Here is an 11,386-nt window from a genome sequence, read left to right as displayed (position 1 = left end):
TTTCTTCTTCTTTTTTTACATAATTGTACTTCTTTTATTTTAAATTTAATTTTTATCAATTTCTCGTGAACTGGTAGGACGGGTGGATAAAGTGTACAGAGTAGTGTGGGATCGTGCATGGATTCTTCCTTTTTATATTTATTTTAAGAGAGGTATAAGTGTACAAGATGCTAACTAACTGGCCCAGTATTTTAATGTCACGTCATATTTAATGCAACTTATATTGCTTATATATATTACATCAATTTCAATTTCCTCTATAGATGGATTGTCCGTTTGTCTTTCGTTGATGTGCCATTGGTTTGAATTTGTAGGGAACTAAAGCCTGTATAACGTACCATTTTTTTTACCAAGGTGTAAAAAATTTCAGGCTTGATTAGATTTTTTAACCTCCCAAAGTTTGAGGTTTTTAATTTAATTGTGTATTTATAAATTTTAAATACATTTTTTATGGAATATTTTCTTTGTTAAATAGTTCTTCTATTAGTTTTTTTTTCGTCATCTCTTATTTTTTATAACTGTTTTAATTTCTTTAAATATTTCAAGCTTTTCAAAACTTCAAATAGATAGGTTAGCCTAAGAAAATTGTGATGTTAACTTTTTTCTACATTTTAAAGAAAGATTAATGTTAATGAATTTACAATACTGCCTATACAAAATTAAAGTTAATTACATGTACAATCGTACTAAAAATTAATATACATTGAAACAATAACTACAAAAAAAAATTGTGCGTACGTCCTTCTCATGTGAAACACACTTGTCCAATTTTATTATAGTAACCTTTACTGTTTAAACAAAAGAAGGAAGTGTAATTTGTGACAAAGTTAGATTTTAAGAAGCATTGATTACAATTTAAATGCAAAAGGAAACATAAGGTAAATGATGAATGAAGGGAAAAATAGTTTGCGGGTTCGAAGATAATAAAAACAAAAAATTAATATATATATATATATATATATATATATATATATATATATATATATATATATATATATATATATATATATAGAAGACATAATAACATAAATGGGAAATTTGAATTGTGAAACAAAAAAGTTTAATGTGAACTCTACAAGAAAAAGAAGATAGTGAGGCAGTATCATATGTCCCCCCAGCATGGTAAAAGGTAAACTGACACAAAAAGGGAAAGTCTTCTGTGCAACTCAGAAGAAGGGTCCCCCGAACCATGAATATGATATGTTGTTGAATTTACTGTGAAGTACATAAATTGTTGGACATAGTTAGTGAGATCATGACTTGCAAAATGCAAAATAGATAAATGCTTGAAAATTGTGGAAAATAGTTTATGTGGTCCCTGAAAAGGTAGGAATTTGCAAAGAAACCCTAGCTAGCTAGCTTCTTACGTATTTTTCTCCCCCTCCTTGCTGCTGCAACAGTGACATACTACTCCATCCAGCATCACTGAAACTAAACCAAGCACAATCTGTGAAGGCTTCAAGCATTGGTTCGTCGGTACTGGGTTTTAGGGGTGCAATTTCTGGGCCATTCGTTACTTCCATTAATAAATAACTCAATATGTCAGGCATAGGGACATCCAAGGATTGGAAATGACAAGATTTACCCTCCCTTTACAATGGTGAAAAAACAAACGGAGGACGGAAAATTTTAAATCTTGAATTGAAAAAGTCAACTTTTCAACTATATATATATATATATATATATATATATATATATATATAGTTTTTCATATTTTTTACTTTAATGTTAACAGTTTAATTTATTTTATTTCTTTCTTATTGATAAACTTATAGTGGTTATCCAAACCTGCTTGTGAAGAATTCAAATCAATTAATTTCTTAGAAGTTATAGGATGAATATGGAAAAATGCATAAATTAAAGTGTTTATAACTTGTAATATGCCAAGTGAAATAGCCGGACCACAATGAACAATGGGTCACCAATTTAATGTTACTAGCGTACAATCGCTGAATTGCCATAAAAGCAGGTATTTGAAACGGATTTACCCATCACCGGTAATGAAACTGAAACCGGTGAAGAGTTGAGAACTTGAGCAAAGCACACACTATGTTTCATCATGAATTGGGTTTTGAGTTTATGTTATGGAAACATTCACGTACATAAGGAAAAGCCATGTGATGGACCCCAGCAAGCAACAAATGGGCAGCTACTACAGCTGCAACTTGCCACAACAAACATGCATTAAATTTCCAACATTTTATAAGAATTTACTGTTATCCTTGAAACGGCAAAGTAGGGTTTATAGTACAGTGTAATTGCGCGCATCGTATTCTTTTCAAACAGCAACGTCCAACTTACAACTTGGTCAATTGTTTATAAATACGCGTTGTCACTTGCTTTCCTTTGTCAGATTTCATAAAATAAATTAAATTACACCAAACATGTCTGCCTATGATCTGATCATAGCACATATATATGATCGATATGGATCATAATTTTTTCTCTCTTATATATTGTATATTATCCTATTCATATATTATCTCTATTTATCAGTGTTTCTTAGAGTACTATACTGCGATTTGCTCTCTGATGACAACATATTTTATACAAACGAAATTTGCTAGAATATTGAAACGGTGTTTGAGATAATTAGGATCAAGATCTCCTGCTGTTATTTTTTGAACAGCATGCGTCTCAGCCATTGATTTATATTTTACTTACATAATGTTGATAGAAAAATATAATGATAAAAATATATACTTGGTGAAAGATGAAGCTGCATTCCTCTTATTGTTTTTCTAGGTGTGGGGGATCCGTGTAGTAATTAACAAAGTCAACAGAAAAATGCTCTTTTTATAATCTCGGGAAGAAAAGCTTCGTACATGCTGGTATACATAAATGCATGAGCATGATTGAGAAAAGAAACAAAAGGAAAATGTTAACAGGTCCACTCCAATTTTGGGTGTATACTTAAAGGGGAGGAAAATATTCATATACCGAAAGAAAAAGGATGTGAGAAATGTTGTGCTCGTTCCAGTGGAACAAGGTTTCACATAAAAAAAAAAAACTGAAACAAGGTTCAAATATTTTAAATAAGATTTTAGATTTGAGTACTGTGATTAAAAAAAATTAGGAAAAGGATATCTTATTTAAGGTGATTATTTAAGTTCTTCATGAAAGATTAATTAAAAGTTAATGAATATTTAGTATTTATATTATATTATTGATATAAAATAGTTACTAATTTTATTAATGATTAATATTCTTTTAAAGAACTAATTGATTGAATATCTTTAATGAGTCTTTTTTCATTAAAAAAAATTAAATACTAAATTATTAATTATTTGTATAGAAGATTATTAAAAGATCTAACTCAATTATTTGAGTATGATGTAAGAGTTTATAAACTTTTTTATATTTGATTATTTTTTATTTGTACAGATAAAAAATAGGAGAATATATAATTTTTTGCAACATGTACTAAATTAGGTAAGTTAATGATTGAAAATAAAGAGGCTGTTAATAACATAATTCTAACCAATTAATTGTGGTGGAAAAAGAGCATCAAAAGTAGTAATTATGGAGCGATGCACACCAATAAACGTGTGACATGAATTTCTCTACGACAAACTCACATGCCTCCTTCGCTGGGCCAATCTAAACTAGTTAATGATAAAATCGCAAGTTCAGTACAACAGTTTTGTGGCGTTGACAATTGGGGGGTGACAATAGTGTTTTAGGTAAGACCGGTGCACATGAACGGGTCGTTCCGCTTTGTTCTGTTAATATTTTTTTAGTACTGAAATTATAATTAAATTAAAAATTGAATTATGTAAAAAGTATAAAAATTGTATAAAAAAATATAAAAAATTATTTGTGCTATTTTTTTCAAATTACTTTTTGATGAATAAAAGGAAGTTTATTCTCTTCATTACTAAAAAAAAGCATCTCCATTTCTACTATCTTTCACATGTTATGTGGCTATTAGGCTTAAGTGGTACGCCCTGTTCCATATATATCTCCTACTATTTTATCTTCCTTTCAAGTTTTCAAAATTTTTATTTTGTTCATGTTTAAGTGATGCGTCAATAATATAGGATAATTGGATTCATATAATTGGATGAATAATTTATTTATTAAAAAATAAATAAAAATGATTTATAAACTTTGATAATTTTACTTTTTACAATTATAATTTAATAAATGAATAACATGGATACAAATTATATTATTATTTAATCATAAAATTATCATATATGATAAATGTTGACAAGAGGATCAAGGTGAACAAAGGAAAACTCATTCTCATTGAATGTGAAAAGGGAAAACTCTATCTTATTACAGATAGGATTAGGCCTTATATATTAATCTATACAAGGTGAGAAATCTTCTAACCTCCTAACAGAATTGTAACTAACTAATTACAAAACTAACTAATTTAGATATATACAAATCTAATGGTAATAAAGCTGATAGCTCCCCTCAAGTTGGATGGTGTATGCTGCACAATCCCAACTTGGACATCATGGAGGAAAAAGAGGGAGAGTGAAGGGGTTTAGTAAACACATCAGCCAGTTGTGACTGCGAAGGAACTGGGAGGAGGTGGATCAGTTTTGACTGCAGTTTTTGTCGAATGATGTGGCAGTCCAGTTCAATATGCTTGCTGCGTTCATGGAATGTTGGATTGTGGGCAAGATATATGGCAGATTTGTTGTCACAATAAACTGAAGCTGATTGGGGAAAGTTAATGTTAAGATCTTGGAACAAGTATTGTAACCACTGTAACTCACATGTTAATGAGGCCAACGCACGATACTCTGCCTCAGTAGATGAACGAGAAACAGTGTTTTGTTTCTTAGATTTCCAGGAAATGAGAGAGCTACCAAGTAAAACACAGTAGCCGGTGATGGATCGCCTAGTATTAGGACAGCAAGCCCAATCGGAGTCAGCAAAACCATGGAGTTGAAGTGGGCTGTGACTAGAGAATAGAATTCCCTTGGCAGGACAAGATTTTAGGTACCTTAGAGTTCTTGTAGCAGCTTGATAATGAGGCACTAAGGGATTTGAAACATATTGACTAAGGTGTTGAACAGAGAAAGAGATGTCTGGCCTTGTGTGAGTCAAATAAAGAAGCCTGCCAATGAGTCTTCTATAGCCAGAAGGATCATCAAAGGGAACACCATCAGTGGCAGATAATTTGGTGTGAGGATCAAGAGGTACTGAAGCCGGTTTGGAACCCAAAAATCCAGTATCTTCAAGTAGCTCAAGAGTGTACTTTCTTTGATTTAGGAAAATACCAGAAGATGACCTTGCAATTTCCAGGCCAAGAAAGAATCGAAGTTGACCAAGATCTTTGATCTTAAATTGTTGATCAAGGAATAGTTTGACAGACTTTATCTCTTCCATGGAAGTGCCTGCTAACACAATGTCATCAACATAGACTAATAGAGCTGTAAAGGAAGTGCCATCAGACCTGACATAAAGGGAATGATCTGCTTGAGAGACTTGATAGCCCAAAGAAGTAAGAGCAGTAGAGAGTTTGGAATACCATTGACGGCTAGCTTGCTTCAACCCATATAAGGACTTGTTCAATTTGCATACCTTGGAAGGGGAAGAAGCATCATAACCAGGAGGAAGAGACATATAAACCTCCTCATTCAAGTCACCATGCAAGAAAGCATTGTTAACATCCAGTTGTTCAAGATGCCAACCCCTAACAGCAGCAACAGCTAGTAAAACACGTACTGTAGTCATCTTGGCTACTGGGGAAAAAGTGTCAAAGTAGTCAACACCCTCCATCTGAGTGTAACCTTTGGCCACAAGCCTGGCCTTGTACCTTTCTATTGTGCCATTGGCATGATACTTGATTTTATATACCCATTTGCAACCTACTGGAACCTTTCCACAAGGAAGATCCACAACAGTCCAAGTTTTATTTACCTCAAGAGCTGTAATCTCAGCATCCATGGCCTTCTTCCAACAGTCAAATTTGGAAGCTTGGTTATAGGTTTTGGGCTCAATGGTGGAAGAAATAGAGCAACAAAATATTTTGTAATCAGGAGAACAATTATTATAAGATAAAACAGAAGAAAGGGGGTAAGCAACATTACTTGAAAACTGATTGGTACAGCTAGATATGACATTGCAGTGATAGTCCTGTAAATAACCAGGAGGTCGTTTTGGACGAGTTGACACTCTGGTAGATAAGGGTAAGGGTGGCTCTAAAGTAACATGAACATTAGTAATGTGGGATGATGTTTGATCTATTGAATTTTGATCAAGATCAGAAGTAGGATGAGTAGGATGAGCTGTAGCAGCAGGGGTAGGTAAGGAACTAGAGTCCAAAGTGTGATCTATGGGTGGAATGGATGCAGGACTGGTGCTTGTACTGTCTATCAAACCGGTGGATAAAGGAGAGGAGTCCACACAAGGATGAGGTGAGATGTCCAAAGGATCATCATGAAGAGGAAAATTAGATGGAGTATTTGAGGGAGTGGGTCCAGGAACAGTTTTGAAAGGCAAACAATGCTCATAGAAAATAACATTGCGTGAGAGGAAAATATTGTGTGAGTGAAGGTCATAAAGTATGTAGCCTTTAGTACCATCTTTGTAACCAATGAAAACACATTTTCTGGCTCTAGAGTCAAATTTGGTACGATGTGCTTGTATAGTAGTGGCATAGGACAAACAACCAAAGACTTTAAGGTGGAGAAGGGTAGGTGGTAATTTGAATAACAATTCATAAGGGGATTTAGACTTAAGTAAGGGACTAGGAATTCTGTTTATAACATGGACAGCATGTTGAACACAAAAATTCCACATAGTGAGAGGAACATTGGAATGAAAAAAGAAGGACCTAGCCACATTCAAAATATGCTGGTGTTTACGTTCAACTACACCATTCTGTTGAGGGGTCTCAACACATGATTTTTGATGGATAATTCCCTTAGATAGAAAGAAATCATTTAAGGCAAATTCAGTCCCATTGTCAGATCTAAGACATTTTAAGGATGTGTTGAATTGATTTTCTAGATAAGCAACAAAGTTAATAATGTGGTTTTTAGTTTCACTTTTATTTTTGAGAAAAATGACCCAGGTAAATCTGGAATAATCATCTACTAAGGTGAGAAAATATTTATGTCCTAGAAGGGAAATGGTGGAATATGGACCCCAAACATCAGCATGCAATAGTTCAAAAGGAGATAAAGAAGTAGTAATGCTATTAGGAAAAGGAAGCCTCTTTTGTTTAGAAAAATGACAGCTGTCACAAGGTGACATGTTGTTCTTACAAGGTATGAAAGGAAATTGTTTAGAAATAGCTTGCATACCAGAATTTGATACATGTCCTAATCTGGAATGCCAAAGCTCAAAAGAATGAGAAGAAATGGAATTACAAGAACGAATCATATCAGCAGTATCTATCACATACAATCCTCTTTGAAGCTTAGCTGTACCAATCGTTTCCAGAGAATGATTCTGCAAAATCTTGCACAAATCAGTAGTGAAACTTAAATGGCAATTATTTGTACTAGCTAATTTTGTGACAGACATCAAATTGACATGAAAGCAAGGAATGTAAAGAACATGATGGATAGTAATTAAAGGTGAGATAACTACACTACCAGAGATGGAAGCTAGAACCTGTGATCCATTGGGTAAAGAAACAGGGACAGGGACAATGTTTTGATAAGTGGTAAGAGAGGAAAGATCAAAAGTAATATGATCAGTAGCACCGGTATCTAGTATCCAAAGAGAAGGATTCTTACCATTCGGATTGGAGGAAGGGGAATGCAAAGCAAAGGGAGATGTGGTTACTGAATTGGCCTTTGGTTGAGAACCAACTTTTGACTGTTGAAGAGCTTCAAGAATGCCTTGGTACATCTCTTGTGTAAACTGAAAACTGGACTGTGCAGAGGAACCTTGTTGGGTTGATTCCAGAGCAGAAGCATTTGAGGTATTGTTGGCCTGAGATGATGATGATGAATTCTTGGACTTATTGGTCTTGTATCCGGGAGGGTAGCCAATCTTCTCAAAACAATTGTCGACGATGTGATTTGTTTTGCCACAGTGAGTGCAAACTCGATTACCACCTTTAGAAGAGCCCTTGCCTTTGTTGTAATATCCCCCTTTACCATTGAAATTGCTCTGATTGGAATTGACTTGCATAGCCATAGCAGAGTCAGAAGTAGCTTCAGAGACTGAATCAGAATTAGAGCCTAGCATTTCACGTTCTTGTTGAATAACCAGGGAGAAAACGTGATCAATGTCCGGGAGAGGATTCATCATCATGATTTGTGATTTAGAATGCGAAAACCGGTCATTCAAGCCTTTAAGAAAGCGAATAACGTAATCTTGTTCGCGATAAACCCTAACAGAATCAATTCCACCACAAGAACAGGGAATTGAGCACTTACAGTGAGGGATTGGACGATAATTCTCCAATTCGTCCCAGTAGATCTTCATCTGAGTGAAGTAATCAGATACATCAAGCGTTCCTTGACGGAAACGATACAGATCCTCTTGTAGATCGGAAATGCGAAAGATATCACTCTGAGAAAACCTAATACGTAGATTCTTCCAAACACCAGCAGCGGTATCGATCCAAAGTACCGATTTTGCGATGGAATCAGAAATTGATCGGTGAATCCAAGCGAGAACCATAGTGTTGCAGCGGATCCACGGTGCATATAACGGATCGGAAACGGGAGGTTTGGGAAGAGATCCATCGATGAACTTGTCTTTGTTCTTCGAAATTAACGCGATGTGCATCGAACGGGACCAAGTGTGGTAGTTCTTGGCCGTTAAAGAAGGAGAAACAAGAACTAGAGCTGGATTCTCATTCGGATGCAGATAGTATGGATTCGCAGAGTTTGTAGAAAAATCAACGAAGTTCTGGAGTGCCATTGATGAAACTTCAAAAGAAAGAATGAATCAAAAGATAGAAGGAGATCAAGGATTCAACAGAAAAGGGAAGAAGTGCAACAATGGCTACCAGAACTCATGTGAGCTCTGATACCATGTTGACAAGAGGATCAAGGTGAACAAAGGAAAACTCATTCTCATTGAATGTGAAAAGGGAAAACTCTATCTTATTACAGATAGGATTAGGCCTTATATATTAATCTATACAAGGTGAGAAATCTTCTAACCTCCTAACAGAATTGTAACTAACTAATTACAAAACTAACTAATTTAGATATATACAAATCTAATGGTAATAAAGCTGATAATAAATTTATTAATTTTTATAATAATTGTTTTATAAATTATACTTGAAAACAAATTACTATTTATTAATGATACCAAATCTTTTACAAGACATCAAAATTATATTATTATTTAATAATAAGTTATATTGAAAAAAAAATTATGATTAATTAATGATAAAAAAGATTGCATAAATAAAACTTTTGAATTAAAGATAGAAGAAAATATAAGCGCTGCTAATAAAAAACAAATTATATTTCCCTAAGCTTAATGATAAAAGAAAAGAAGGGCGGGAGACAGAGGACTCCGCTGCATAAAAGGCCACATTTTCTGATTCAGAAGTAGCGGTTGGGCGCGTGAAAACGTTAAACGCGCATTCAGCAACAAAAGCTGTGATTCTGACCTTACACACAGCACCCTCACTCTCCCCACATCCTATGCGCACTGCGCACTTTTCCTCTTCTTTTTAATAACCTGAAAAGACACATGTCAGTCAATCAAAGAGGACAGAAATGTAATTTTGTTGGTCTATTCTTTTATATAATTTTATACAGATTAGATAATTTATTTCTATAACCTTCAAAACAAATACAAACTTCTGAACTTATATTTCTAACATTTTTCTTTTTACGGACTTACATTAATTGCATTATAGGTACATATTATGTTTTTTGTATGCTGCTAGCTAGGAGTTTAATCCTAGACACATATCTGTTGAGAGTAATTTTTCAAATAGATTTCAATATCTGGAAATTAGTCTCTCTGATTCCCAGCAGAAAAATATCACCCATGAACTTATATTTCTATGAATAGCATACTTTTTAATTAGCATTTATATATGTATTTTTTAGATACTGATATACACAAATTTAAATCCATTGTTCAGTCTTTCGTTAAGTGAAATATGTTCTTTTATCGTACATTAATTATTTTTTATAAATCAATGTTTTTGTCTAGAAGCTCTAGCCTATCCGATCTCGATTGTTTCGGTGAATGTAAGGTTGGCAATAACTGGAAATAATGGTTAACGCGGTGAAGGACATAAGTGGAGTGCATATGTTTGTTTAATGTACAGAGATGTCATTGAGAGTGAGGATGAAGAGGACAATCGTGTTCAGTGGCTGCAAGAGGCCAAGGATGTATAAGAGGATGGAGATGGAAAAAAAAAAAAAAAGAAGGAACTTTCTCTTAATTTTAAAAAACACACACACTAAACTTTCTTTTTTCAGTTTATTTTTGTCTTTACAAGTTTGAATCTTAGGCCACATTTATTTCATGAACTATTTAGTTATTTATGAAAATACAGGATTTTAAAAAAATTATCTCACATTTGTTATGAGGTGTAAAAAAATAATAATTTTGAGCATATTTCATTCTTTAAAAAGACATAATTTTATGTTATAATAATATTTAGTTCCAACAAAAGAGGTAAAAAAAATTATTTTCATGGAACATAAATATTTTTTCATGAATTAAAAATTCATATATATCCTCTTGTGATTTCTGCCTCACTATTCTTCCATTTTCCTTCATTATAAGTGATTAAATTTTTTTCAATCCCACAACTTTTATTTTTATTCAATTAATGTTCCTGCAATTTGATTATTTGGTTCCTATATTTTAAGATATTTTTTCCTTTCCTCTAATGCTACTTTTTTAATAGATAATTTTTTATTCTCTTTCAATTATCTTAATTATCAAACACATGAGGAGGAACCAATGAGTAGAACGAGAGTTTTTGTATTAAGGATATTTTAGTAATTATCATATATATTTCTAGGAAAAAATAATTGAACTAAATATATATTTAATCTTTAATCCTGATAATATAAAAATGAGCCCAACCAATTTTAATAGTTAATCAAACACATTTTTAAATAATACCTAAGAATAACATTCCCGTGTTACATTCTTAGAAAAAATTATTCTAGGGAAGGACTTAAAAAATTATTCCCAAAAACATACCTTCCTCTAGTCTCAAATATAAGGATTTTTTTTGTCTCAAATATAAAAAACTTTCAATTAATTTTATCTTATTTAATATTATTATTTCTAAAATATCTTTCATTTAATTAAGGTATTAGTTTCAATAACTTTTTCTTATCATTAATATCAAGTTTCAATAAAGGATAAGTTAGAGAAAAAATTAATTTTTAATTAAAATTAATGTAATTAAATATAGTTAACTAACTTTTTTAATTAATGTGTTATGTTTTTTTTTCTTATATTTAAGATT

Source organism: Glycine soja, chromosome 11 (assembly GCF_004193775.1).
Source record: "Glycine soja cultivar W05 chromosome 11, ASM419377v2, whole genome shotgun sequence".
Taxonomy (NCBI): domain Eukaryota; kingdom Viridiplantae; phylum Streptophyta; class Magnoliopsida; order Fabales; family Fabaceae; genus Glycine; species Glycine soja.
The sequence above is the reverse complement of the archived record's forward strand: the minus strand, read 5'-3'. Positions refer to the sequence as shown.